General features: G+C 41.9%; 1 long non-coding RNA gene across 1 annotated transcript in view; it reads left to right on the forward strand.

Moving 5' to 3' along the window:
• LOC138284220 (uncharacterized) overlaps positions 1-26,613 on the forward strand; it is a 62,798-nt gene that overhangs the window by 8,557 nt on the left and 27,628 nt on the right. Inside the window, exons 3-4 of the long non-coding RNA XR_011201360.1 lie at positions 1,027-1,095; positions 10,247-10,321. This is a non-coding gene — a long non-coding RNA (uncharacterized lncRNA). The remainder of the gene's footprint in view (positions 1-1,026; positions 1,096-10,246; positions 10,322-26,613) is intronic.

Raw genomic sequence — 26,613 nt, forward strand, 5'->3', positions numbered from 1 at the left:
TATTTAAACAAAACGTTTAAGCACGAAGTACCCCCAAACATTAAAAAATACAAAACTGGGCAATAGGACTGAAAATACCTCCGTAGCTAAGGGTTTAACAGAACTTTAATCATTCTGTGATTTATTTATTGACTTCATCCACAGCCTGATTTGAGAAGTGGCGAATCATGGATGTTCCTTAAACACCCTTCATTTTTTTTAATCTTTCTATTTAGAATTCATTTTTATGGAACATGGATCTAAATACAAATTTTGTGTTGAATTGTCAGCAATAATTGGCCTATCTGAGTTGGGTGTGCTCTAGATTCTGTAGGCGCGGAATGCTATTATTTTTAGGGCTATGTTTTCAGTTGGTTGATATCGCCCAACACCACAGACAATTTGTTGATCCAGAAGGCCGAAGTTAATACATTGGTTATCTGTTGCCCATATGTAATGTTGTGATAAATCTAACAATCTTTTGTTAGCCAGGTTTCCATTTACACTGCTGATGAAGTTTAAATCTAAAGTTTAAACAGTTCTTTTTGCACACATAATACTATATGCGTAGTAGCGTAACACCACTGTTCTTGACCATCTTAAAGTTCTTGTACCAGATATTTTTAGTTATCATGATATGATCTTAAAAAAAAATTCCAGTGCTATTAGACAGTGAAACGGGGAAGTATATATACGTAGAGTTTATTACGCCTATTGAAAGGCAAATGGTCGTCACTCTTAGAAAATTACAAAAGGTAGTATTGAGGCCTGTGTTTTTGAGTCCGTTGCCATTTGGCGGTTTTAGTCAGTTTGTCCACTGTGGTTGTTTGAACGCAAAAAGAAAAAACGCTTGTTGTACATATTTAAGAAAATGGGTGAATGCATTTTCAGAAGTGTTAGTCCTCCGCCCCCTGTAAATCCCTCACAACATTACAGCAACAAATTGTAAAAATGTAATTTATTTTAGGTAACTGGCATGGTTGTTATACTAGGAGTTATTTTTTGTATTGAGGCTTTTCTGTTTTTTTTTTTTTTTTTTTTTAACAGTTATCACCGAAAGCAGATACTATTCTAACGGGAGCACCTAGAAGAAATGTACAAATCCACCGTTAGTTGGTAAGTATTATACTTTCTTTTACACGTCTGTTTTAAACTTGTATTTTAAATTTTATGCTTCATTTGAATTTAACACCCTCTATCAACCAAAGTGACCTGAGCAAAAAACACTAACTGCCCAGAGTTCTGAGGCAAGAACTGAATTGATGGGAATTGAGCAAAGCATGGTGTCTGATAGTCAGTGGATCTTGTAGATTAGTTGTCAAAATGTTGCAACATAGAGGGTGGAGTTTCGAGTCACTCACTGCACCTGCCTGCGAGGGTATCTCCTGCCCCTCTTGAGTGTGCAGGCAGATGCAGCCTGCACAGTGAACCATGGACCGGCTGATAAAAGCATTCACTCAGATTTTGACTTGAATGTTATGCCCCCAAGGCAGGGCAAGTTTCTGGCTGCCCTAAGGGCAGTGCATTCAGTATAATAAGGCACAATTTCCTTGTTTACGCCTGGTGCACATTTTGAAAGGCGCATCCTGACACAGGCAGGGAAAGTGTGCCCCTTGTGTTATACCTCCCCTGTTTCTGACTAGGTAACATGTGCGTCTGGGTCTAGGGTATTGTCGATGTTCCGAATGTGCTGTATTTAATGAATCCCTACTTCGTGTCATTTACTTAAGCCTTTTATGAAGACTGTTTGCTTCCTCTTCGGATGGTGGCCATTGTTTTTTAGGTCGAAGCCTATCAGACAGCGCAGCTGGGGGACACTAGGAAAGCTCCCCTAGCAATGCATTCTGCCCATTGATTACCATTGGCTTTTTGGTTTGTAACTTGTTTTCTATTTACTGGCTTTATTTTATGTTTTAAGCTGTCCTTGAGTTTTTCCCTTGCCCAAACTTAATTTACAATATCCTTGAGTGCTCCCTGTCTCTATATAGGCCTTTAAATGTTATTCTTATCTTGTCACATTTTGCTGTGCATTTAAAGACAGAGGTCAATTGCCAGGCTCCACCTTTTGAGGGAGCTTTGTGTTTACTTTATTGGGTGTTTAATTATTTTCTTCTGACTTCAAAGTGAGAGGATTTGTTACAATCATGCTGGCTACTGGGGGGAATTCTGAAGAGTCTTAGAAATGCATATCCTTATACCATCACAACAAATAAATATACTATATACATGTTAATGACATTTCCACACATTATAGTTTGTGCGCTGTATACTTTTCAGTAAAACTCTCTCTGCAAATGAATTGGCCATTTCAGTTTATCTGTAATGGCAGTTCACTAGTTCACTACCATACCTTGCATACTCCACTCTACGCCACTCCCTTCTACTCTGCACCACTTCACACTGCGTCATTGCACCCTACTCTGCACCATTCCACTCTACACCACTCAGTCTACTCCTCTACACTGCATCACTCTGCACCAGTGCACTCTACTATGCACCTATGCCACTCTACTCTATGCCATGGCACTCTGTTCGTTGCAAGTCTACTCTGGCACCCTGCACTCTATGCCATTGCACTCTACTGTGCACCATTGCACTCTACTGTGCACCTTTCTCCTCTGTGCCACTTCACTCTTCTTTGAAATAATCTACTCTACGCCACTGCAATCTATGCTGCACCACACTGCATCACTCTTCTCTGTACTACTCTACGCCACTGCATGCTACTCTAACCACTGATCTCTATGCCAACGTGCTCTACACCAGTTTACTCAAAAACAGTGCACTCTACGCCACTACTTTCCATCACTGCACTGTACACATTGTATTCTGTCACTGCATTCCACGCCACTCTGTTCTAATCTGTACCACTATACTCTACATTGCTGCTCTGTACACCACTCTGCGTCACTGCGCTCTACGCTAAAGCATTCCACACCACTCCACTGCACTCTACAACAGTTAACTCTGCAACACTAGCCCCTGCCACTGAACAGTATGCCTCTCTAATCTGCCACTGCACTCTTTTCTGCACCACTCTGCTCTAAGTTGCTCTATGCCAATGGACTCTACGCTACACTGTGCCACTCTGCAGTACATCAGTCCACTCTGCACAGCTCCACTGTATGCCAGGCTACTCTAAGCCACTCCAATCTACTCTTCACCACTGCACTGTACAACACTGCACTCTGTGGCACGCTACGCTGCTTCACTCTACTTTGAAACCATCTACTCTATGCCCTGCACTCCACTCTATTCCATTCTGTGCCACTGCACTCTACACCATTGTACTCTACAGCACTTTACTCAAAACCGATACATTATGCCACTGCACCCCACTATATTCTATTTCGCAACACTCTACTGCCACTGCATAAGTCACTGAACTCTACGCCACTCTGTTCTTCTGTGCGCCACTTTACTCTGTGCCACTGCTCTCTCTGCCACTGCACTCTACATCAGTGCACTCTTTGCCAATCTACTTTGCAATACTGCATTCTCTGCCACACTGCATCACTATACGCCACTTCACTATACACCTCTGTGCTCTACTCTTCTCCACTCTATGCCAAAGCACTTCATATTACTATGCACCACTCCAGTTTAGTTCACTCCACTCTAAGCCAGTGCACTCACAGCTACATTTTGCACTCCATTCTACCATGCACCACTCGAATCTACCCTGAAAGTCTACTCTTTGCTACTCTACTCTATACTGTACCAATCTACTCTACGTCAATGGGCTGTATACCACTCTAAACTACTGCACTCTACCCAATCAACTCTGCATCATTTTACTCAAATCCAGTGTACTCTATGCCAACTACTCTAGACCAGTGCACTTTGTCACTATACTCTACGCCACTGTATTCTACTCCGCACCACTGTACTGTATGCCACTGCTCTCTCCAGCACTCTATTCTGCAACACTCTATTCTATGCCGGTGCACTCTACACCATTGTACTCTATGCCACACTTAAACCACTGCATCCTGTTACTAAGCAACTGCACTCTATGCCACTATACTCTACACCTCTGCACTTTATCCTGCACAGCTTCACTTAACTCTGACATGATCTACTCTATGCCTGTGCATTCTACACTACTCTACATCACTCTGCGCCACCTCCACCCTGCATCACTCTACTCTGCTCCAGTGGACTGTATCTACTCTGTGCCACTTTACTCAAAACTAATGGACGTTAAGCCACTGCACTCTGACAATCTGCTCTGCACCACTTTACTTTACGCCACTTCACTCTAGACCACTTTACTCACACTCCACTCTGATGCTCTATACATTAAACTCTATTCCACTCTAGATCAATCTACTCTGCCTCTCTACAACACTTTTCTACTCTATGACGGTCTACACAACCCCTCTATGCCACTCTATTCTGCGACCCTCTTCTCCACTGTACGCCACTCCGACACTGCGTCACTTTACACCACTTTGTCATTCCACTCTGCCACACTACGCCACTTGATACTACTATGCAACAATCTACTTCACTCTACACCCGTCCACTCTGAAACCCTAGTCTGTCCATGACACTCAACAATACTATGCCACTAGACTTTGGGTTGACCACTTGGCATGGAGGCAAATTCTGGACAGGACTTTAAAAAAAAAAAAAAAAAAAAAATTCAGGATGAAGGGGCAAAGTTCAGGACAAAAATTCAAGAGCAAACGTCAGTTTTTCAGCCACATCCAAGAGAGGCCGTATCCAATTACGTTTTCAGTGCATTTATTTACTATTTTTTTTTTACGTAGCACTAATTATTCACTATAGCCTTTTTGTGATTGCCTTGTGGTATGCTACATTCAGGTGTCACATGATGTCCTTGTTCAGTAATAAATTAATGCCCTTCAGCACTGTCAAGGCCATCATCCCCTACACAAATTTACCCAGTCTTTCTTGTAGAGACTCAAAAGCAACAGTTTGATTGTGTCTAAACATTTTTAAACCAATGGCAAACAGCTTAGGAAACATTAAGGTACGTAACCTTATGCTAGTGTAAACAAGTTGACAAAAACATCTGGCTCACCTCAATCTCCAGTGGACTTTCAACCTAAAAAACAAAAAAAAACAATGTAATGATGCAGAGCAGATGGTGTGGGCAACAGTCTCACACATAATGTCAGGATGTGAGGTACCCACGGCGTCTGTTGTCTCAGCACTAGAGTGTACTTCCAGAACTCTACATTTATGTCAGAGCTGGGAGTCCGGACTACCAATCCAAGATAATGAAAAAGGAGGATGAAATTAAGATGAGATGGGAGATCCAAAGCACCATATTGAAAGGGGTGTTGCTAAGAACTGGTTAAACAAAGAAGAGAAGAACTAGGTGGGACCGTTCCTAAAATAAGACAAGGTGGGTCCACCAAGAGGTATTGCATACCTGGGGAGTTGTCTCTGCAGGTAGGCGAGAAACGGAAGACGCACGGTCAAGTAGTTGAACAAGCAGCACCAACCCATCCCTGGCAAACTCTTCTGGTGCAATGGTACGCGGTTTGTGCTTGTGAAGGGTGAGCAGAGGTCAGACCCCTTACAAGGTTGTACAAGACAATTGCCCACTCTCTCCATGTCTTGAAATGGTTTTACGATTGAGCAAAAGCCAAACCAGTGATCTAGCTTATCCCGAAGTGTCAAAGTACACATAGAATTTTCAAAGTATTTGGGATGTAAATTGCACAAAATAAAATTTAAGAACATGAGAGATTTTAGAATGTAATTAGTGTTTCTTTAACAAATAGTACTGTTTCCCCTTTTATATACAATTATGTTGCAAACCTTCCTGTGCTCGTCCCTCATTCCCTATTCAGACACGCCACACATCAGATTTGGTCGCTGGGGCGCTGTCTGATAGCTCTTTCTACTCATCTACCCGTGACTACTAGTGGATTAGGCCTTTTGGACTTAAAACACTAATATTTAGTTGCACAGCTCCAACGGGTGGCTTGCTCGCTGGCTATCTGCCTGCCCCCTGCATGGGATGGGGTTTATCCGTGAAGACTTTAGGGAGGGCTTACTGCACTACTCAAGGTTTCCTACTGACCATTCTACGGAACACCATCTGGGTTTATCTTGCACAGCTTTCTATTGCCTTGTTACAACCTGTAAACTCGCTGACACAAAGAAATCCTTGATGGCTGCCGAGGGCAACCCCATCAGTGGCATGCTACAGGCGTCCTAAAATTGGGGGTTGGGGGTTTGTTTCTGAACGGCGAGCTACTAGATTTCCAAACCCTTGTGGCAGACTACCATCGTCACCCGGGTCAACTCTTTACTTACAAACACCTTAAACAATCATTAAATGTTCTTTTTCATGTCTGCCACGTAGCACTTAACCCTACATGAGGTGTGTCAGAAGCTCTACACCATAGGCACTGGTGACCAACTGATAAGATGGGTGTACAGACCTTTCCTGCAACATGGAGACTACTCCAGGACTTATCTCTATATTATCTGGGAGACTGATGTGGCCAGCCCTCTGCAAGATACGGACTGGGCTAAAATACTGGACTTTCCCCATAAAGTATCCTGCGGCTGCTACTTTAAGTACATTCATAGAGCTGCCGTGGGAATCCGCTTGTTGATTACCATTGGCTTTGTGGTTTGTAACTGACATTTTGTTGCTTTCAATTTGCTGGCTTTATTTGTTTTAGGCTGTCCAGCTTGAGCGCGTCCCTTCCCTTATTCACAGTATCCTTCAGAGTGCTCCCTTTCTGTAAACAATCCTGTACATCTTGTTCTTATCTCGTTACGTTTGGCGTCCATTCAAAGAACAAGGTCAATTGTCAGGCTCTGGAGCTTGGTGTCTACTTTTTTTTTTTTTTTTCCCCTCTGACTTCAAAGTGGGAGGATTTATGTGACAATCTTGCTAGATACTGGGGATAGGAAAGATTTTTTTTCTATTGCATAATATTTAAATGAACTGTGCAAGGATATCAGAATTAGCAACACAAATGAAGCCCATTTGTGTCAATTCTTAACTGTGCTGGAAATAAATACCTTAATATGATTAAGCAAATAATTACACTAGTTGATGCAATTTCCACACCATCGTTTGTGCACTGCATAGTTTTATTAGAAAAACTGTATGTCTGTGCTAACGTAATGGTAATTTCAATCAAAAACATGTCCGTAATGACAGTGTGCTATCACATCATGCATACTCACCCTGCTCTTTACCACTCCACTTTACACCACTGTACTCTGTGCCAATGCACTTAATGCCACTCTACACCTGCGCTACTCAAGTCTAGGCCAGACCAATCTTCTCTGCATAACTCTACTCTATGCCACACTGCACTGTACGCCACTGCACTTAATGCAAATTCACTCCAATGCACTTTACTCTGTAACGCACAACTCTGTGCCCCTTCACTCTACGCCAATACACTGTCACTCCAATCTACTCTGCAGCACTGCACTCTGTCCCACAGCACTCTACACCACTTTACTCTGCCACTACACTCTATGCCCTCTGCGCATCTGCAACCTACCCTGCACCCCTCCATGCCACTTCACTCTACTGTAAAACAGTCTACTCCACACTACTCTGCCTTACTTCTCTCTAAACAACTGTACGCCACTGCACTCTACTCCACTACACACTTCTCTGCAACACTGTACTCTATTACATTCTGCACCAATACTCTACACCACTGCACTCTACAGCACTATGAGCCAGATGTATCAAGGTTTTTTGCATTTGCAAACGGTGCGAATACCCGTTTGCGAATGCAAAAATCCAGTTTAGAATGTATGAAAGATATTCTGAATGCAATTTTAAGGAATCGCTAAAATAGCGATTCCTTAAAATTGCGACCCTGTTTAGAGAGTCGCAAATTGCGACTCTCTAAGAAATCGCAAATAAGGACTCCTTATTTGTGATTTCTTAGCACATGTATGAAGCCATTCCTAAATGCGATTTGGACATTTAGGAATCGCTATTTACCACCAGGTTGAACCTGGGGGTAACCATATACAAAAAATTTAAAAATGCATTTTTAAAATGTACATGTAAAGCACACATGCCCTTTTGGCATGTGTGCACCTTACATGTAACAAAAAAAAATTGTGGTGCAGCAGAGGGGGCCTTAGACCCCCCCAGCACCCTGGGGTTTTGCATTTCCAAATTTGCGATTTCTGTTTCGGAAATCGCAATTTTGGAAATGCAAAAAATTTGCAGATATGGGCCAACAGGCCCATAGGTGCGAATGGGGACAGATTCTCCATTTGCGATTCGGTAATAGCATTTGCGATTTTTAAGAAATCGCTATTACCGAATCGCAAAAATCATACATACCCTTTTGCATTTCTGAAATAGCGGTTTCTTAAAAATCGCTATTTGAGAATCGCAAATCAGTTGTATGATACATCTGGCCCTATACTCTGCAGTACTATACACTGTCACTGCACTGCGCCACTCAAGTCTACTCTGCCACTCTACACTACTGCACTCTCTGCTGTATGCTACTCTACTCTACTCCACTCTGCCACACTACTCTGCCCTACACAATGCCACTTCACTCTAAACTGCACTGTACGCCAATGCCCTCTACTCTGCACCACTGTACTCTACCTGACTGCTCTGTGCCACTTTACCCCACTCTCCACAACTGCTCTCCAACACAACTCTGCAACACTACATTTTCCACCGGTTTACTTTACACTACTCTACTCTGTACTACCGCATTCTATGCCAATACACACTACTCCACAGCACTGTACTCACGTTATCTACGCTACACCACTGCACTCTGCCACTCGTCTACTCTGCAATCTACACCCCTGCACACTGCCACTCTATTATATTCCACTCTATTCGCCACTGCACTCTGCCATTCTACTCAGCAACACTCCACTATGCACCACTGCAGTCTATTATGCACCACTCAAATCTATGCCTCTGCATTGTACGCCTCTGAATTCTATGTCCCTGCACTCAATGTCACTTAACTCTGCGCACTATATTCTGCAACACTATGCCAGTGCACTCTAGACCAGTCAACTCTACTGTATACCACCCCACTTTATGCAACTCTGCAGTATGCCACTCCTAAACATGACACTTTCTGCCACTTCTAAACACTTCACCATGTCACTCTGTGCGACTCCTCTATGCCACTGACTGTTAGCCATGCTGAACAGCGGTCACTCTGGTGCATAGCTAAAACACATTGGCAAAGCAAATAACTCTTGTATAGATGAGAACTAGTGACTTTGCCGATGTTGGTTAGTACTAGGAGGTCCGGGGTCCCTGAAAGCACTGTGACTGTAAGTTCTTATTTTAAACATGTATTACACACAATAATATAGGCTGCCACAAAGTGCACAAATAATTTTAGGTTAAATAAAAAAAGCCCTTCTACAATATAGATTTCAATAATATACAGATTATACCTAGTGCAAACGTTTTTTTTTATTTTTATTTTATAACTGTCCATTAAAACCGCACACTCCTCAGCTCGGACACCCTTACAGTACCTCTGTAAAAGAAAGTATCTCATCAGAAACTTCAAGTGACCCCTTAGATTAAAGCCAATATAGGTTTCCAAGCCCCGTTAATTAGCAGATTTACCAGTTGTGCACATTTGCATTTCTTTTGGGAAGGAGACGCCCTGGCTAAGAAGGCCTGTTTTTTCTGCCCTTCGGGATCCTAACAGCGATTCCCTGCCTTTCAGTCGAGCTGAGGAAACTGAATTGTCCTAATTACATGTGTCCTTCAGCTGAAAGGCTAAAATTAGGGGCAAATGCTGGCCGTTACGCCAGTCATCACGTGCAATGGACGATGGGGCTAAATTACGGGTAGTCCATGAATATTACAGACGGGTGGTCACCCTACTCCTCAACATGACAGTTCACTACACCCTACTCACTCGACTCTATTCTACAGCACTCCAGGCCACTCCATAACGCCCCGCTCTACTCCACTACTCCACTTTGAGGCGGCACGCCATTCTCCTTTGCTCTAACTTTTAAACATGGTGAACAGCTGCCAAGCTGCTATACAACATAGCTAAAAGCTGACGACAAAGCCAATACATCTTGCATAGGAGAGTTCTATTGGTTTTACCAATGTTTTTGTGCATGCATTCACATTTTTGACTCTACTTCTCACAAAGCAGTTGCGGGCTTTCAGAACCCCACTAGGTCATCCTAAATGTGAAAGTATGCCTTATGACAATTGTATGGTGATATTATTTTTGGCTGCAGTAGGACATTTTAACATGACCTTTAATTTTTTCCCCCCCAGGTATTGAAATTGTTAATTTGTTTCGCGCACCTCTAGTGCAGAGCTCCAGGCTGCTTCAACGAACTGACGTCTCTGGTATGTTTAACAGCAGCTGTAATAAAAGGACATGGGTTGGGTCTTTAAATATAAACTTGGGTAATTGGAATAACTTTGCCTACTGCAAAAGCGTTTGTAGCTGTTCTTTCTTATGAATATCGAATCTTTATTCTGAAAAAATATTAAAACTGCCTCAGCGTTTGTAGATTTTATACTCTCAGATCCGTGACCTGAAGAAGCTTGAGTGTTTTTGAATATATATTCCCACTGTTGTTGTTTTTTTTTTTTTTATATTGAAGTTTCCGAATATTTTTAACTTGAATGTGGTGTGTATCTAAGGTATTGATTTGATGTCCTTTGTGGAATCCTATTTCAAATTGAAATTGTCTATGTAGTGATTCGGTATTTTTCCTGTTAATTTCATATACAATTTAGATGACCTTTTAAGATGTGTGGGCCCTACTATAAAGGTGGGTCTCTAGTCCTTGAGTTGTACTTGCGCTTCGTGTACTTTAATCAAGATTTGTTTCATGTTCTATTACATCACTTGCGAACATATGTTCACCCTTTGAATCTGTATCTACCAGCAACTTGATTCAATTCATATATATTTTCTTTTGTATTTTCTCTTGAAGACCAACAGTAGATGCAAGGACATCTGCACAGGTTTCCAACCTACTTGTGGCTCCCCCCTACAGTATTCAGCCAGAGCACTTATTAAAACTAATTTTTATGGGAGCGGTATTGTTAATATGTTAATTAGGATGTTCTCATAGGAAAGATTCGTAGCACAACAACTGTTCCAGACATTTTGGAAGTTGTCAGGATAATATTTGTAATTAGGGCGTACCTGTTCTTTTCTCCACATGCTTCAGCAATATGGAGACAATCCATGGGTCAAGCGAATGATTTCTTACACTCAACTGCATCTATTTGTTTTATGGGTGTAGGCGAGCTTTTACTGTCATGTATTCTATTAGTGTAAACACTTCCAAAGGACTGATCATATTTCTTGTTCTGGGATCCTTTTCATTACCACCAGTTGCTGGATTCCAAGTGTGAGCACACTCGTCCACATTCTTGAGTTCAACTCGACCTGTTTGTGTTGGATTTAAACATTCATTTGTGTACTCCGAAGGCAAGTTGGGATTACAGTAGATTGACAACTCATTATGTCCTACCTCACAAAAAAAGCTGTGATGTCCATGAGCTTGATGCATGGTTACGACAAAGAAGTAATGCACAACTTCAGTCTCATAACCACAACGTGCATTTCAGGGAAATGCCCACTCAATATGCTTATGAAACACATTTTTACGCTTTTCTACTGATCCCATCAGCACATGTTGCACATGATGGCTTCTGTTTAACCGTCTTACAGTTGCACCCAAGCAGGAGCTGCTTTTTATTTGGTAAATATTTGAGTTGCAGCAACAGGCAATCTGTAAGTCACTGTACATATAAAGCTTCCTTCGCCCTTTAAGTATAGAACTACATGTCTTCTGGGTGAACGTAGTTCAATCTTTAAGTGAATTTCAAAGCTATTTTTGTCCAATTCAGTAAATGAAACGTGGCCTCCACAGTGTCAGCTAGCACATAATATAGTCATGAGCCAGCGTATATAGGGAAGCGTAGATTTATCAGACCTAGATTTACATCTAGTCAAGTTGACAAAATAGTAGTGTCGTTTATTATGGATTTGTTATTGTTGATATGTTGACCACTCTGTAAGACACACCATGTCCATCTATCCACCCACCCCACCAATACCTAGTTGTCATAGGCAGGGGGTGATTGTCAATTATGGCTTAGCCCATTATCTGTCATCTTTCAGAATTTGATTAATTGAGTAATGTTAAATTGAGTAATAGGACACACTGTTATTAGGTGCTGTGGAAAAAAAGTAAGCTATGTGTTTAAATTGCATCACTCCTTTTGATGTGTTTTTTGCATTGGCCTTATTGTAAAGCATCTTTTTGCATTTTGCTTTGTGCCAGTGGTTTTGGGCTTGGAGCGTAGCTTGGTCAGTCAGGTTGGAGGGTGTGAGCGTCAGATTTATCGGCAACCAGGCTGGCATAAAAAATTTAAGTACTTGCTATGTCAAGCAGGATGCACAGGAGAGATCTGTGGGACAGTGGAAAGGTGAGAAGATGTTGATCGGTGGGAGCACTGAGAGAAAATCCATTTTGTGAAATAACGTACATTTTTTAAGACTCTCTAAACAGAGGGAGTGTCTATGTGCGTGTGTCTGCATTTCTGACTGTGTACCTTTTTGTCTGTGTGCATGTGACAAATCCTAGAGAAATCCTACAGACATCTTACCATAACCGACTGAGAGCACCTGTACCCAACTATTTATCAGAAACTACATTAGGGGGATGTAACAACGTTCCATTTCCTCTCCTCGCCACCCCCCAACTGACCCCTCGTCCTCCCGGAAGTTACGCTCCTGTATGGTGTGTGGGGGTGAATGTGTTGCCCCTTTTTGGACAAGGAAGGGACTCCTATATGCAACGAAGTGTTAGTGTCACAGTGAGGACAACACAACTTAAGGGGAAGAGCCATGGTTTACATTCTGATGATGCTCGAGTGTGTTATTACATGTTTCTTAAATACTTGCAGTATTGTATATAAGATCCAAAGTACTCTAAGCTAACAAATAAGGTGTCATGCTGCTTGCTTAAGCACCAACATTAAAAGCTGTCGAGTCTTGCTTCTTCTGACTACACTGTCCAGTTTAGTTCTTGAATCATTGATTCAGCAGTTACATAAAATATTGTTGTGTTTTAATAAATATATAATGGCATATTTACTTTTAACTTCAATCGAATTGTTGTATCCTGTCCTTAGTATTGCCGACGTCCATGATGTCAGGTTGTTAGAAACAATTTGTGGCCACAGCTTTGGAAAGCACATTCCCGTTTTTTTTTTTTTATTATATTTTTTGGGACTGTGCACTGACTTACTGTCAAAGCTAAATTGGGCTTGAAGGCCATTGCATACCTGAGTGTTCTAGGGGCACTAAAGTAACGTTTGTTTGAATCCGCAATTTAAGTTGTAAAGTTGGCCAATGTTTTTGAGGTCTGCATATTAAGTTGTGGTTGCTTACTTTTGATAGTTTGCAGGGATCGATATATCCAATGTTTCGTAATTAATATCAGAGTTTGGATGTATCCTTCCCCAGGCTTGTGTGCATAACATTACAGGGAAGATTTGACCGTTTCTGGTTTTTTTTCTTTTTTTTTTTTTGATGCTCATCTCTAAGGTTTAATAATTAACACTATTTTGCCCGCCGTCCCTTCTGCATTTTCATTATGCTGCTTGTTTACTCCGTTCATTTCTCCATGTTGAGAGAATTGAAGTTTCTTAATAAACACTTAAAATGCTAGCCAATGGTTAATTGTTTGCATAATCTGTATTTGTTGTCAAGATGTTTTAGTCACAACTCTGTTGATTTGACATCTAGTTAAATGCACATGACTTCAGACAGAAGACTAATAACTGCCAACGTGTTTATCTGAATGAATGTAAAGCTAGTAAAATACAAAATTCTATTCAGTCCTTGATAGAAGAGGTCTTCGCTGATTCAGTTTGAGGAGTTCATGGTGGGGGGGGGGAGCAGGCGGGGGTACTCTGTCAAAGTGCAGTGCTTATACTGTGGCAACAGTAGCTTTAATCAACGAATCTGGTCTTTGTGCAAGTCGGCAAAGCCTCCATTTAACAAGCGAAACCGAATAGCAAACAGTCGTCATGTGTGGCAGGGATTTTTTTTGTGGCTAGTCCCATGAAGTCGCCTTTTGTTAGGTATTTTGGGTCGAGCGCAAAGCACTCAAGTCCCTGGTGTAATCACTGTGGGCTTTTAACCATGCCCATGTCAAGCTCATCACTTTGACTGGTTTGTGAGCTTGCCTTTTAAAATTAGCTTGATTTAAATAGTGGAAGGCATGCATATGTCATGCCTTTTCCGGTGTTTAGCCCACCTCAAGTGCACCGGCCAACTACTGAAAAAATACGAAGCTTCATGTTTTCTGTATGGTTTCTGCACTATTTTTCCCTCTTTATTTTGGAGGCACCGTGATCTTGCTGGGCAGTAGTAGGGTGCTTTGCAAGACATTGATCTTGTTACATGGATATTTGCACTTTTGCCAGTTACATGCATAATTGCACTTTTGCCAATACGTTTCACTCCGAGTGAACTTCTGTTTCCTTCCTTTTGTGTGTTAGCTTTGCGCTCATGGCGGCCTTCGACTCGCTTATGTGAAACTGTTTTACTTTTCAGTTTATGTGCAAGAAAAGTCCAGTTAGGAGTTTACAACACTAATAGCTTTAACTCGAGTAAACGCGAAACCCATTGAATTGCAAATGCTTGTTTTGAATTTCTGAGCAGACCAAAAGCATCAGAAAATCACCCAAGGAGTGAGGCCCAGAATAGGGTGCAGAAGTGGCTTGTATCAACCGGGGTTAGCAGTCCAGGCTAGCACGAATTAAGCCACTGTTTTATTTGTATTATTAATTTTATTGCATTTCAAAACAAAAACAAGATAAGCATTGCTGCTTCGTTGGAAAAATATTTAAAGGGATCGTTCTCGAATATTATCAGCACATTTCATTATTTCCCCCACCAAACATCCCATATTTTATATTTGCGTGCAACCATGTGCCTTGTAAACCGTTTTCTCGGCACATACACAGGTCTATTCCTTGGGGTTTATTCTGCTGGGGTTCTGGGGAGGGGTTGGTGCTATTCAGTGTTTGGCTGTGTCTTGCTTAGCCACTAGGAAGCCAATAACTACTAATTTACAGGTTCCCATCGAGTTTTCGTCCACCCCTGTATGCCTAAAATTGCGTGCTTGGGAGAGGGGTCACTGCTTTAGCAGCAGCACCCAGTGTTAAAAATACAGTAGACCCGCTGTGAGCAACTCCGTGACAGACCCAGATCATGTAAAAACAAATCTCCCCCTTCTACTCCATATCTGAGGCATCAGTGTGTTTTCCATGCGTACTAAAGCCTGTCTGGATCAGTATATACTCTCTGGAGAAATTAAAATTGTGTTAACCATAAATTGGCTGAAATAGCTACGCATCTGGGTACTATCTTGGCTACTTGCCATTCCTCCTCTTCAAGTGGGCCCACAACTATCTGCCATTTGTCTTTAAGTGTAATAAAGGGGAGTTCAGTACCAGTGACCTGTGTATGCGAGAAATGCCCAGCTGCTCCTTCACTACCTTAGGCTCCAGCGAACTGAATTCTAGGACATCACCTAGTAAAAGCTTGTGTTGAAAAGTGCATGGTGGAGTTGTAAATATTGATGAAATTGATTGGCATGTTGGGTGTATTCTTCGGGTAGCTGTTATAACCTTTTGTTTAGAGATTAGACGGTCTTCCACACATCTCCAACCTTTGAGATACCAGTGAGATCCCAAGGTCTCAACCCTGCAAGTCCTGACACCTGTGGGATCCAAGACCCTGGCCGCAAGAGAATCTCTGCAGTAATTGCTTTGAAGCACTTAATCGGTTTCTGAGCACTGTGCTAGCTAAGCAGTCGGTCCCTAGTAAGCTCATACATCCCTATGGGATCCAAAGACCATGCATTTGCATTATCAACCCTAGATTCCAGGTTTGGAAGAGGTCACTTTCTGGGATCTACTCAGCCGTCCAGTCATTAAGGATCACTAATTGCGAAGCACAGTAAAACAGGCAAAGGTCAGGCACACCATCCCACCACTGTGGAGCCTGTATACATTTATCTAGGAAGACTCTAAGTCGTGCATCTTCACCCACAAAAATGCCCTCAGTATGGCATTAGTACCCACAAAAAAGTGTTTTCTGGTATTTTGAAAGGATAATTCTGTAGTATACAAAACAATTGTGGCAGTGCAGCATTTTGAGAGAGAAAAAAATAAAGAACTGTAGAGCCCATATGGAAATGGGCAACGTATCCCAGGCTAAAAGTTTGTCTGTGCCAGCAAGTGGGGCTGTGTTAAGCTTGCAACTGTGTCTGGAATCTCTAGAGGTATTGATTCCGAGATATTGGAAGTGACCATCTGAGTATCTTAGGATATTTGCAACTGGGAACTCAGGACACTGCACGTGATCGACACATATTGTGATTTTAGAAAATGTACTTTTCAGTCGGAGGTGTGATCATGGATCCGTAGAATATCCAGCAACTTAAGAACAGAGCACTCTGGTCTCTGCAGGTGAACAAGGAGGTTTTTTGGAGGACGGGTGAGGGTTTTGAGGAGCACAATCATAATTATCTCTGCTCCACATGATTCCCCAAAGCCGAGCATCTTGTCTTGTCCACTTTGATAGGAGCTCGGCAACTAGTGCGAGAAGGAGAGGGGATAGCCCTGTCTTGTGCTGCTCCCTCTCAGAAAGGGGAAAGATGATGTCCCATTGACTGACACAAGCAAGTCTAACAGAGAAGTCTGAAGTTCATCCACCATAGGATCTGCAACATAAAAGGCAACTGAACGCTCTCAAGTCCAACAACACTACAGCTATTGTCTCCCTAGCTCTCCCGTCTTAACCATGATCATCTCCATATGACACATGCAGTGCTTGATTCCGTGATTTGGCATGAAGCCATTTTGCTTGGCATGAACAAAGTAACACATGTCCCTAGACAACCGTGTAGTGAAAATCTGTGTCAAGACATTGGCTTCGGTGTTAGAGAATTTGACAGATAAGAACAGTCCGTCCCTATCTTGGGGACAAGCGCAATTGTTTATTCCTCAGCCACCTCTCAATATAGTGCAATAACATGTGGAGCCAGCAGAAATTAATAACTTGTAAATAATTCAACTGGAAACCTGTTAGGGGCCAGCGTTTTTCCATTATTCATAGTAGAGATACCCTCCTGCAACTTCTTTCTAGAATAATGGTGCATCCAGATCGTCCCTTTGGGGTGTGTCTAATATACTCCCAGTTAGGTGGAGTGGTAATTGGGGGGTGGATTGTTCCACCGTTAAAGGAGCCTGAGCTCCGTATACGCCTGTATAGGGTTCTGCGAATGCCTCAACAATGGTTGTAGCTTCCGTTTCTAGGTCTTTGTGTAGTTGTGCAGAGCTCAGTCATGCATTGCCAGCTAATTGATCATCTGGCTTGCATTGCCCTCTCACTTTGATCCTATGCAATGTAGTAAGCCTTGAGAGCCTAGCAGAATACAGACGGAGTCGCCGAAGGTCCTTCATTGCTGTCACCAGTTCTCAGTGTAATAGTCCTTTGACTTTGAGACCATGCTCCCCATTAGGTAGTTAAGCCTCTAGAGTGTCTGCCTCTCTTCCTTGCTCCCTCTTAGTCCCTGTTATCAATGCCTCAATATGGCCATGCGTGGCCTGCCAGGTCTCCTAAAACGTTCCTGTACACTGCATTAAGTTTTACCCTTTGATATCCTAATAGGAAACCACTTCATCTGATTACATTTGACAATTGTTCATCTTTGAGTCACCATGTGTTGAGGTGCAAGCGCCTCTGCTGTCTGTCAAGTCTATCCTGAAAATCTTCTCCACTGGAGAGTGGTCTGACAAGCTGCTTGAAAGCACCCTTACATTTTTAACCGCTGCCAGCAAGAAGAAATAGTTTAGGTGTGAAAATGAGTCCGAATGCGAGGAAAAAGTATATTGCTTAGTGTTGGGGTGACATTTCCTTTAGCTGTTGCAGTGAGTCAACCCATTAGGCAAGTGGAGTTGGTCTGGTTGTTGCCCTACAGCTTAGGCAACACACGTCTGGGCATACCCTTCCCACTTAGGGCAACTTTAGCAACGCAAAAGGATGATGGACGGAGTGCTGAACAGTGCAAACACTCACCCCCAGTCTCAGATCTGTGTTTACTCCATCGTTCTTTTGCTCACCATGCCACCCCAGTTTGGACCCATCCATAGGCAAAACAGTCTTAACCCTGTTCCTCATGGAAACAGTCCAGCCCGAACTGCCAGGCCAGGTCCTCCCTGGACCGGAAACAAGCATCCTGGGTCCATTTTCAGGGTATCGCCTTTCATCAGCCAGGCTAGCTTGAATCCAGTGGCACAGTGACCACGGTACCCACGTCTGGGCATATCCTTCCCACTTAGCTAGTGCATTTTCCCTTGACCGAGTGTTTGGAGCCTTACAGGGTAAAGGAGCAAGTATTTAATTTACATAGCCTGTAATTTAGCTTTCACGTCTTTGAATGCCCTCCTTTGCTGCTGGAGCTGGGCATTGTAATGTGTGAAAATCATAATTTTAACCAAATCGTCTGCTGGGTTCAGCCCACTCTACGCATTGCATTTGCATCTAGATAGCTAAGCAGTCTAAAGATGAGACTAGGAGGAGGCCACCGGAAGGTAGCTTTGAAGTCCACGACCTGGCGACCTGTCAGTCACAACACAAGAGGATGGATAGTTCTTTATCTGGGACCCAGAATTTAACCATGTGGACCATAGATAAATACTGGATAGCTTGCAGTAGATCCGCTGGTGACGTCAAGTCCACAATTGCTGTTGGATGCGATGCTACCCTCACCCCCTCCCTTCCTCTGGGAAGATGTTAGTGCTCCACCACCTTTCACTGTAGTGGCTAGTGCTGCTCCCACCAGAATAGCACCGTCTGTCTTGCTGGACTGCCAAGTGGGAAGACCTCACTGTCCGGTTTGCAGGGCTCATACCGTACTCATTTGAAATTCATACACTGACCTTAAGCCTCCGTTGTTGGCACCCAAGGAGCAGGCTGAAGCGTTCCAGTCATTTCCAAGGTTGGTTGGGCAGGCTCTCCTGTATGTTGTAATGAATGATTGGGCAGTGTGCAAGTGCTCACTTGTGCAGTGCCTGGCTCCGCAATGTAGTCCTCCTGCCTTGGTTCGTCCTTCGGGCAGATAATTGCATCGCATGCACTGTTAAGTAAATGCTCCAGACCAGTAATAAATTCCTTCTTTTATTCAAAATAAATCTCCAGTAAGGCCAACAAATCATCTTGCTGTCTGTCAACCTTCTCCATTTCAAGTCCCAACATTCCAGCCCCACAACATTCTGTGCTCCCTCATCACATTCTATCAGCACCTAGCTATTCTATATCTCCTTTATAGTAGAAGACAAAATGCATCTCCTCTTACATAATGAACATGAACACACGGACATAACGAGAACAAAATGTACATTTTAATTTTTAATTTTTTTTTCAAACACAACTCTAAGAACGGTCTAAATTGTTATTATAATCTTTCAAATAGAAAGGTTGTTTGATAATTCTACCTTGTTTACTCTTATATGATTTCCTCTTCGTATCAAGTCTTGAACTTCCCTCTAAAGTATTAGCATCCTCTTGCGTAGTAATTTCTTCAACTCCAATCCTGGACTCTTCCCTAGTTGTCATGCTACTATCAACCTTTTGCTGCGAGTCTAATCAACAATTTTTTTCCTTTTATTTATCGTACGGATTTCACTTACTCTTTACATTTGACAAAATGACTCGTGCCAAATCCGACCATCACTCAATTTGGCCAAATTGTTCTAAACTACAACCGCAACCCTCTGTTCAGAATATTTACTTTCCCCCCGCCTCACTTTATATGCTAGTTTAACACGCACTATTTCTTCCTTCTTCAAATCAATCTCCTTAGCTCACTTCTTTTTGTCCACTTTCTCTTTATAGTCATCTTGTGTTTTTTTTTAATATTCCTTATTACTTCAGCGGGTGACCAAACCTTTAATCTAGAATTATTTAACCACCCGATTGTCCTTCATGAATGGTATCATTCCCCTCATGATAGTAAATGGGCTGTACCAATTAACAGTTGGTATGGCCCGATAAATCCAAATAATTTTTTTAATACTAGATTTCCAATTTAGACTTTTATATTTAGCCAATTGTAACAATTCTTTAATGACCAGATTAAATCTCTCCATTTCCACTCGGATGATAAACAGAAATTAACTTATGTTCTATACCATCACATTTTTTAAAAAAAACACTCTTTCTTCACCTTGAATTCTACACCATTGTCTGTAATGGCTTTTTTTTGGCAGACCCTTCCTTTGGAATAGTTCATCCACGAATAAAACCTTTCCAAAATTAGCCTTATTCACAACTTTAACTTCTGGCCATTTGGGAAAGTAATCTGTAGCCACTATTATAAACTATTCTACATTTTCTTCAGACATTTGGACCCATAATATCTAAACCGATAAAATCCCACCCATCTTTGGGCAGGGAACGGTGTGTAACTTTGGTTTTAAAGGATCAGGAGATTTATCTCCATTCAGACATGAGTCATATTTTCTAATAACTCGTTCAATCTCAACATCCATTCCTGGCCACCAATAATTTTCCTTAAGTTTCTTTGTTGTCTTTATACCTAAAAGCCCCTCATGACATATTTTGATATGTTTCTCTCAAACCTTTTAGTGGCAAAATCCAGTTTCCTCTTACTATGTTGTTTTGAATTAGAGTTAACTCGTTGCATATCTCAACAAAAATCAATTTTAAATCAACACTTTCTCTGGCTAACCGTTCTGAATATAGTTCCTTAAAGATAACGATTGATCATTTAAATTAGTCTCGATCCAATCCTTGCTAAAAATGGCATCCCAATCGATACTTCCTGTTTATGCTGCACTTATCTCTTCTACATAATTTTCTTCAAGACGTAACGGCAACCTACTCAAGCAATCTGCAATTTTGTTTTTAACACCCAGTAAATATGCCAGCTTATACCTAAAGTCCAATAGTCTTATAGACATCTTAGCTATTCTAGGCGTAGCATTTAAAAGACCCTCGGTGGACTGCACTTTTAATAAGGGCTTATGATCACACCTTACATCAACAGTAAAACCTCACAAAAAAGTTCTTAAAATATTCTAATCCCCACACTACTGCAAGAGTTTATTTTCTCTGACTGAATATTTTTCCTCTGCAGGTGATAATGCCCTAGAGGCAAAAGCTATGTTGACTTCTTTGCCATTGGTATTTTTTGTACTCAAAACTGCACCAATACCCTTAATACTAGCACCAGTAGTTAGTACAGAGATGCGTTTAGGATCAAATCTAGATAAAGTTCTTGTCAAGCAAATTTCAACTTTTATCCCATCAAAATCCTCTTGAGCATCTGACCAGACAAACTTACATTTGTATTTTAATAATTGCCTCATATTAAATGTTTTTTCTGAAACACTCCTCACAAATTTAGCATAAAACTCGCCAGCCCAAGGAATGATCTCAACTCATCTTTGTTACCACGTACTAGTGCATCTCTTATAGCAGCCATCAATTCTTTTAGGTTTAATACCTCCAGCAGTAATTTTGTGCCCTAAGTACTTACCTTTTGCACTCCAAATTTACATTTTGAAAATTCCGCTGTCAGCCATTTCTCAAACTACTTAAAACGTTATCTACTCTGGTATCATGTTGCTCCTTATTCTTCCCTATAATCAAAATGTCATCCTGGAAAAAGATCACTCCCTCCATACTTGAAAAGTTTATGCATCAACTTCTGAAAAAATGCTGCAGCAGATGCAAGCCCAAAAGGCATGCAAACATAATGATAATACCCCTGAGGAGTCATAAGTGCAGTTACATTTTTACTGTCCGCATGCAGCCTAATTTGATGATACGCGAATGACAAATCTATAGATGCAAACCACTTCATACCCTTAGTCATAGCGAGCATTTAATTTATCTTAAAAAAAAAAGAAACTTTGCAGTACCATGTTGCAGTTCAATTCTCTCAAATTGATGCACAATCCGATTTTACGAACTGCCACCAATGATGCTTCCATTTCTTCAATTATGCCTTTTTTTTTTTGTGAAGACTTTCTAGTTCCCTGTCAACTTGCCACAGTATGCTTTAAGATTTATGTACCTTTGGTACAGCATTTTTCTTTAATATGATTATATGGAGTACTCTTTAAGAGTGCCAATCTCTCCAGACAACACATCCGGAAACTTGGCTTTTAATCTGGCATTATTTTACCTCATTATCTCACACCACTTTCCATTGCTCTACACTATTAGGATCCAAGATATTAAGCGCTCTCTGATCAGACCATCCCAGAACTGCTGGACCCTCTTCGGCAATGTACAATTTACCTAATTCCCTTCTCTCTTCAAAATAAAAAATAAAAAAATACTTTTCAGTAACCAATCAGGGGTATGGATTCTCCTGTGGAAAAACTCTGGAGCAACATCTGATGGACACATGGAGGAACCAATATCATTTATAAATGTTTCCTTTCCTAAACTTCCTATTGATTTATTGTAAATGGGAAACCAGAATCGGCCACTATAAGTAGTTCCACACCTCCTAAACAAATTTTGCAAACAGGTTTGTTTTTGGATTGTATATTCAGGTGTTTAATACAAGAAATCTTCTTCAAGTTTAGATTCCTCATCCATCTCAATGTCATCAGAACGGTTAACACCTAGAACACACATGTTCTTTTGAGCAATTGCTTTTCTCTGATTCTGAATCAGAGTTGGATTCGTTGTTATAGAAACCTTCCTACTTCTACAAACTTTAGTGAAATGACCCTTAATTCCACATTCTCCACAGAGTTGGTTACGTGCAGGGCATTTTTTAACTATACACTAAATGTTTCTTACTCCCACATCTATAACATGTTTTTCTCCATTTTGCCTTTAACCTTATCTATTTTAAAGTTGTCATGTTTTGTATATATTTTCCTTTCTTATGTTTTTCTTAACTAATGATGTAATTCTGTAACTTTTGTTTCAATAGTAACAGCTCTTGCACATTTCATTGATATTTCAGCCTCCTTACCTAAAGTAATAACTTCCTCTAATTGCGACTCTCCATGAATCCATAATCTTTCTTGAAGGTGGTTATTGTTTACATGCATATGTATCAGTTCATCATGTAAAGATCCAAATCTACATGTTATCACAAGTTTTTAAAGATCAGATACATATTCTTCAATCAATTCCATTTTCCTTTGTTTCCTATTTAAACAAATTTAAATCTATCAATGGCAATACACAATGACGAGGAGTAATATTTGTCTAAGTCTTCTAATGCATGCAGGAAAATATTTGAATCATCATCCTGACAAATTTTCTTTTCTATAGAATTATAAACCTTAAGGCTTTGAGGTCCCAGACAGTGCAACAGAATTTTCTTCCTTTTGACTGGTGTTACTACTTCAGCAACGATAGTCTCTGTTGTTCATAAATTACTCCTGCCATGTAATCAGGAGTTCCCCTGATGAACTTAAAAGTGGTTGTGGAGGAGTGAGAGAATGTCTGTGACACACATTTTATAAATTTATGTTGAAAAACACTTGAATTTGCCTGGTGTGTTGTCCTTATGGTTATATGCAGTGCTTAGGTGCTCCAAAATGGACACTAAGTAGCACGGAGTGTCAGAACAGGTTAACGCAGTAGCATCTATACAGCAAGTGAGTACAGGAAGACAATACCCAGAAAGCACACTCCTTCCGTGCAGACAAGGAATCCTCAAGCAATCAAAGCCATTGGAAACATCTTCGTAATCTGTAATGTATGTGTGATGAGTTGCTTGCGCTGAAACCAACTTTTTAAATAATATCCATTCGTGCTCCGTAAAGCGAGTGCCGTATGCACGACGAGTCACTCGCGTTGAGGTTTAAATAATAACCTCTCATGCCTGAATCGTTGGTTGAAACCTAATGCGTGCAATAGCTCATGCGCTTGTTTACCAAATTGATTACTCCCTTGTAGACATCATGCGTGTAGCCACTTAATGCCGCAGAGTAATGCGGAGAGGACTAAGAGTTTGCATCAGTTAATTCTTTTATAATTAAATCTCCAAGTGATTGTCGCGCCGGACAGTCTATCTGCGAAAAGTGTTGGCCCAGCGCTTCGCGTACTCACGTCACTGATAACCAACTCGATTATTTCCGTGATTTGGATGTGACCAGCTGCCGTTGGTTCTTTACTTCCACTCGTCGACAAATCTTCTTAGGTAAATACTCCAGACCAGTCGTAAATTCCTTCTTTTATTCGAAATAAATGTCCAGTAAGGACAACACATCCTCTTGTTATCTACCAACGCTCTCCTTTTCAAGTCCCAACATTCCAGCCCAACGACATTCTCTGCTCCCTAATCACATTCTGTCAGCATCTACCTATTACATATCAACTTTATAGTAGAAGACGTAACATGCGCCTAGGCAGCTACACCACAGTAGCCTGCAATTACTCATCACCCATGGGCGGGGAGGAGGTGGGAAAAGGGCAGTGTGGAAGGCCCTACGTTTTGCTTTGGCCCCAGGCATGGCCTGCTTGCTCTCCCGGTTTAGCTGCCGAAGGGGGCACAAGCACTGCATATGACCCAGAGGGGCACGAGCGGCAAGGGAAGGCAGGAGCCACCACTCTGGGCACAATCATCCAGTAGGGCCCCTGGTGCACAATGGCCCAAGCGAACAAGTCTAGTCCCTCAGTGGTTGTCACGGTCTCCTTCTAGTCCAGGGACACACATGGCTCCCCTGCGTACAGGTTCTCTGTTTCCATATTGCTGCTCGCTGAGCATCAGGTCCACACAGCTGCGTTCCTCTCCTCTCACTGGGCACACTCAGGTGTTCAGATGCTTTAGGAAGTTCTTATCTTGCAGGATATTTTACTGATTATTAGGTGATCGGACAGAACCTTACAAATGTGAACGGCGTATTGGGCGATAAAGCCTCGCCACTCATTTATTTTAATGGCACTTTGGCAGGATGTGGGTTAACAGTAGAGAGGTGAGGAAGAGGTCAACGGAGGAAAAAAATAGATTAATATAGTTAAATGTTTTCAATTAGCTTGCTTTTGAAATATTCATAAATATTATCCGTTCAGTGTGTGCAGTTCAATGCAGGTTGGTGATCATTTTGATAATACCATACTATATGCTTTCAATCTAATTTCTGCCCATTTCTTATCATTTTGCAACAGTTTTCCCCCTTTTTCCGGTTTACAAATAATATTCCTTGCTCAAGACCATGCACAAAAGTGGGGGGTTTGGAATTTGGAGGTGGGGGAGGGGTTGTTGGGGTTCGATGGGAATTGGCCACCCATTGGAGTTGCGCATCCAGCCCCCTCCCCCGTTCACGGCACTAGTTAGGCCTAGCTAGGTATGGTAATAAAATATTACTTTACCTTGGAAAACAAAACCTAGAATTTCACTGAAAAGCCCAAATGTTAATGTGACCTAGTTTGATATAGCTCTGAAATTTTACATTACATTTATTTAAAAAAGAAAGAAAAATCTGAGTAACTCCCTGAAGTGACAGTATAGTTAGGTGAAATTGTCAGTTAGAATGTTGAATTCTTAAAGTAAAAACACATTCATATATTCTGGCCAGTTTAACTGAAGTAACTTGAATTCCTGCTCTCTCACCATGCCTTGCTTATTATCTCACATATTACATCACTCATGACATGTTCTGTGACATCCAGGCACGGCTCGTGGAAGGGAAGAGGCAGGGAGGGGGGACCAAAAATAAATAAAAGAAACTTTACCTTTTTCTCGTGCTGCTCCATCCAACCTGCTCTCCGTCGTTGCGGGCACAGGCTCCTAGCCTGCCCTGCGGCCAATCCTGATGCTGCTCAAAGCAGTGTCGGGATTGGCTGGGAGTGCCCAGCCAGGGCGCTCCCAGGTAGACTGGGAGCCTGTGCCTGCTCTCTCCAGCCCGGCAATGCAGTGCCGGATTTAGGAGGCCCTACTGCGCATGTGTGTTGGGCCGGCCAAATAGAGATGCACATTGAGGGGGGGTGCTGTGCACTCCTTCTCCATCACGCCCATGGCCCCACCCTCTTTTATAGTAAAAACATAATAAACACAGTTTATTTTGTTTTTACTATAAAAGTTTTGCAGCTCCTGCTGCTGGTGGGGGAGGCGATGCTCCTCCACCCAAGTAGAGGAGCCGCCCCTTGTGACATCATTGATTACGTCAGTGTGACAATTGAAATGACATAATTGATGACAACACAGAGCATGGCAAAGGAGCTAGTTAAAGTCAAGGATGCCATGTTGTGAATCTTTGGCACCATATCCACTCCCTTTGATGCACCTTTGGGCCCCACTGGCTTGCTGGAGTGTCTATATGGGTTAGCACCAGCAGATTCCTCCTCTACACTGTGTGTGCCTCCTGAACCCATTCCTGGTTCAGCTCCAACTCCAGGGCAGACACCACATATGGCACCACGACCCACTCCAGTTCCGGCCACATTCAAGCCACCCCGATGCTGGAGAGCGTCCATTTTATAGCCCAGTCTGACTCTGAACTGAATCTCTCTCGACTGAGGTTGCATGCTGGAATAGTTCCATCATGACCGGCCCAGTTCATTCTGATTAAGACAAAACCACACCTTTACCTATGAT

This window comes from Pleurodeles waltl, chromosome 3_1, assembly GCF_031143425.1.
Source record: "Pleurodeles waltl isolate 20211129_DDA chromosome 3_1, aPleWal1.hap1.20221129, whole genome shotgun sequence".
Taxonomy (NCBI): Eukaryota; Metazoa; Chordata; class Amphibia; order Caudata; family Salamandridae; genus Pleurodeles; species Pleurodeles waltl.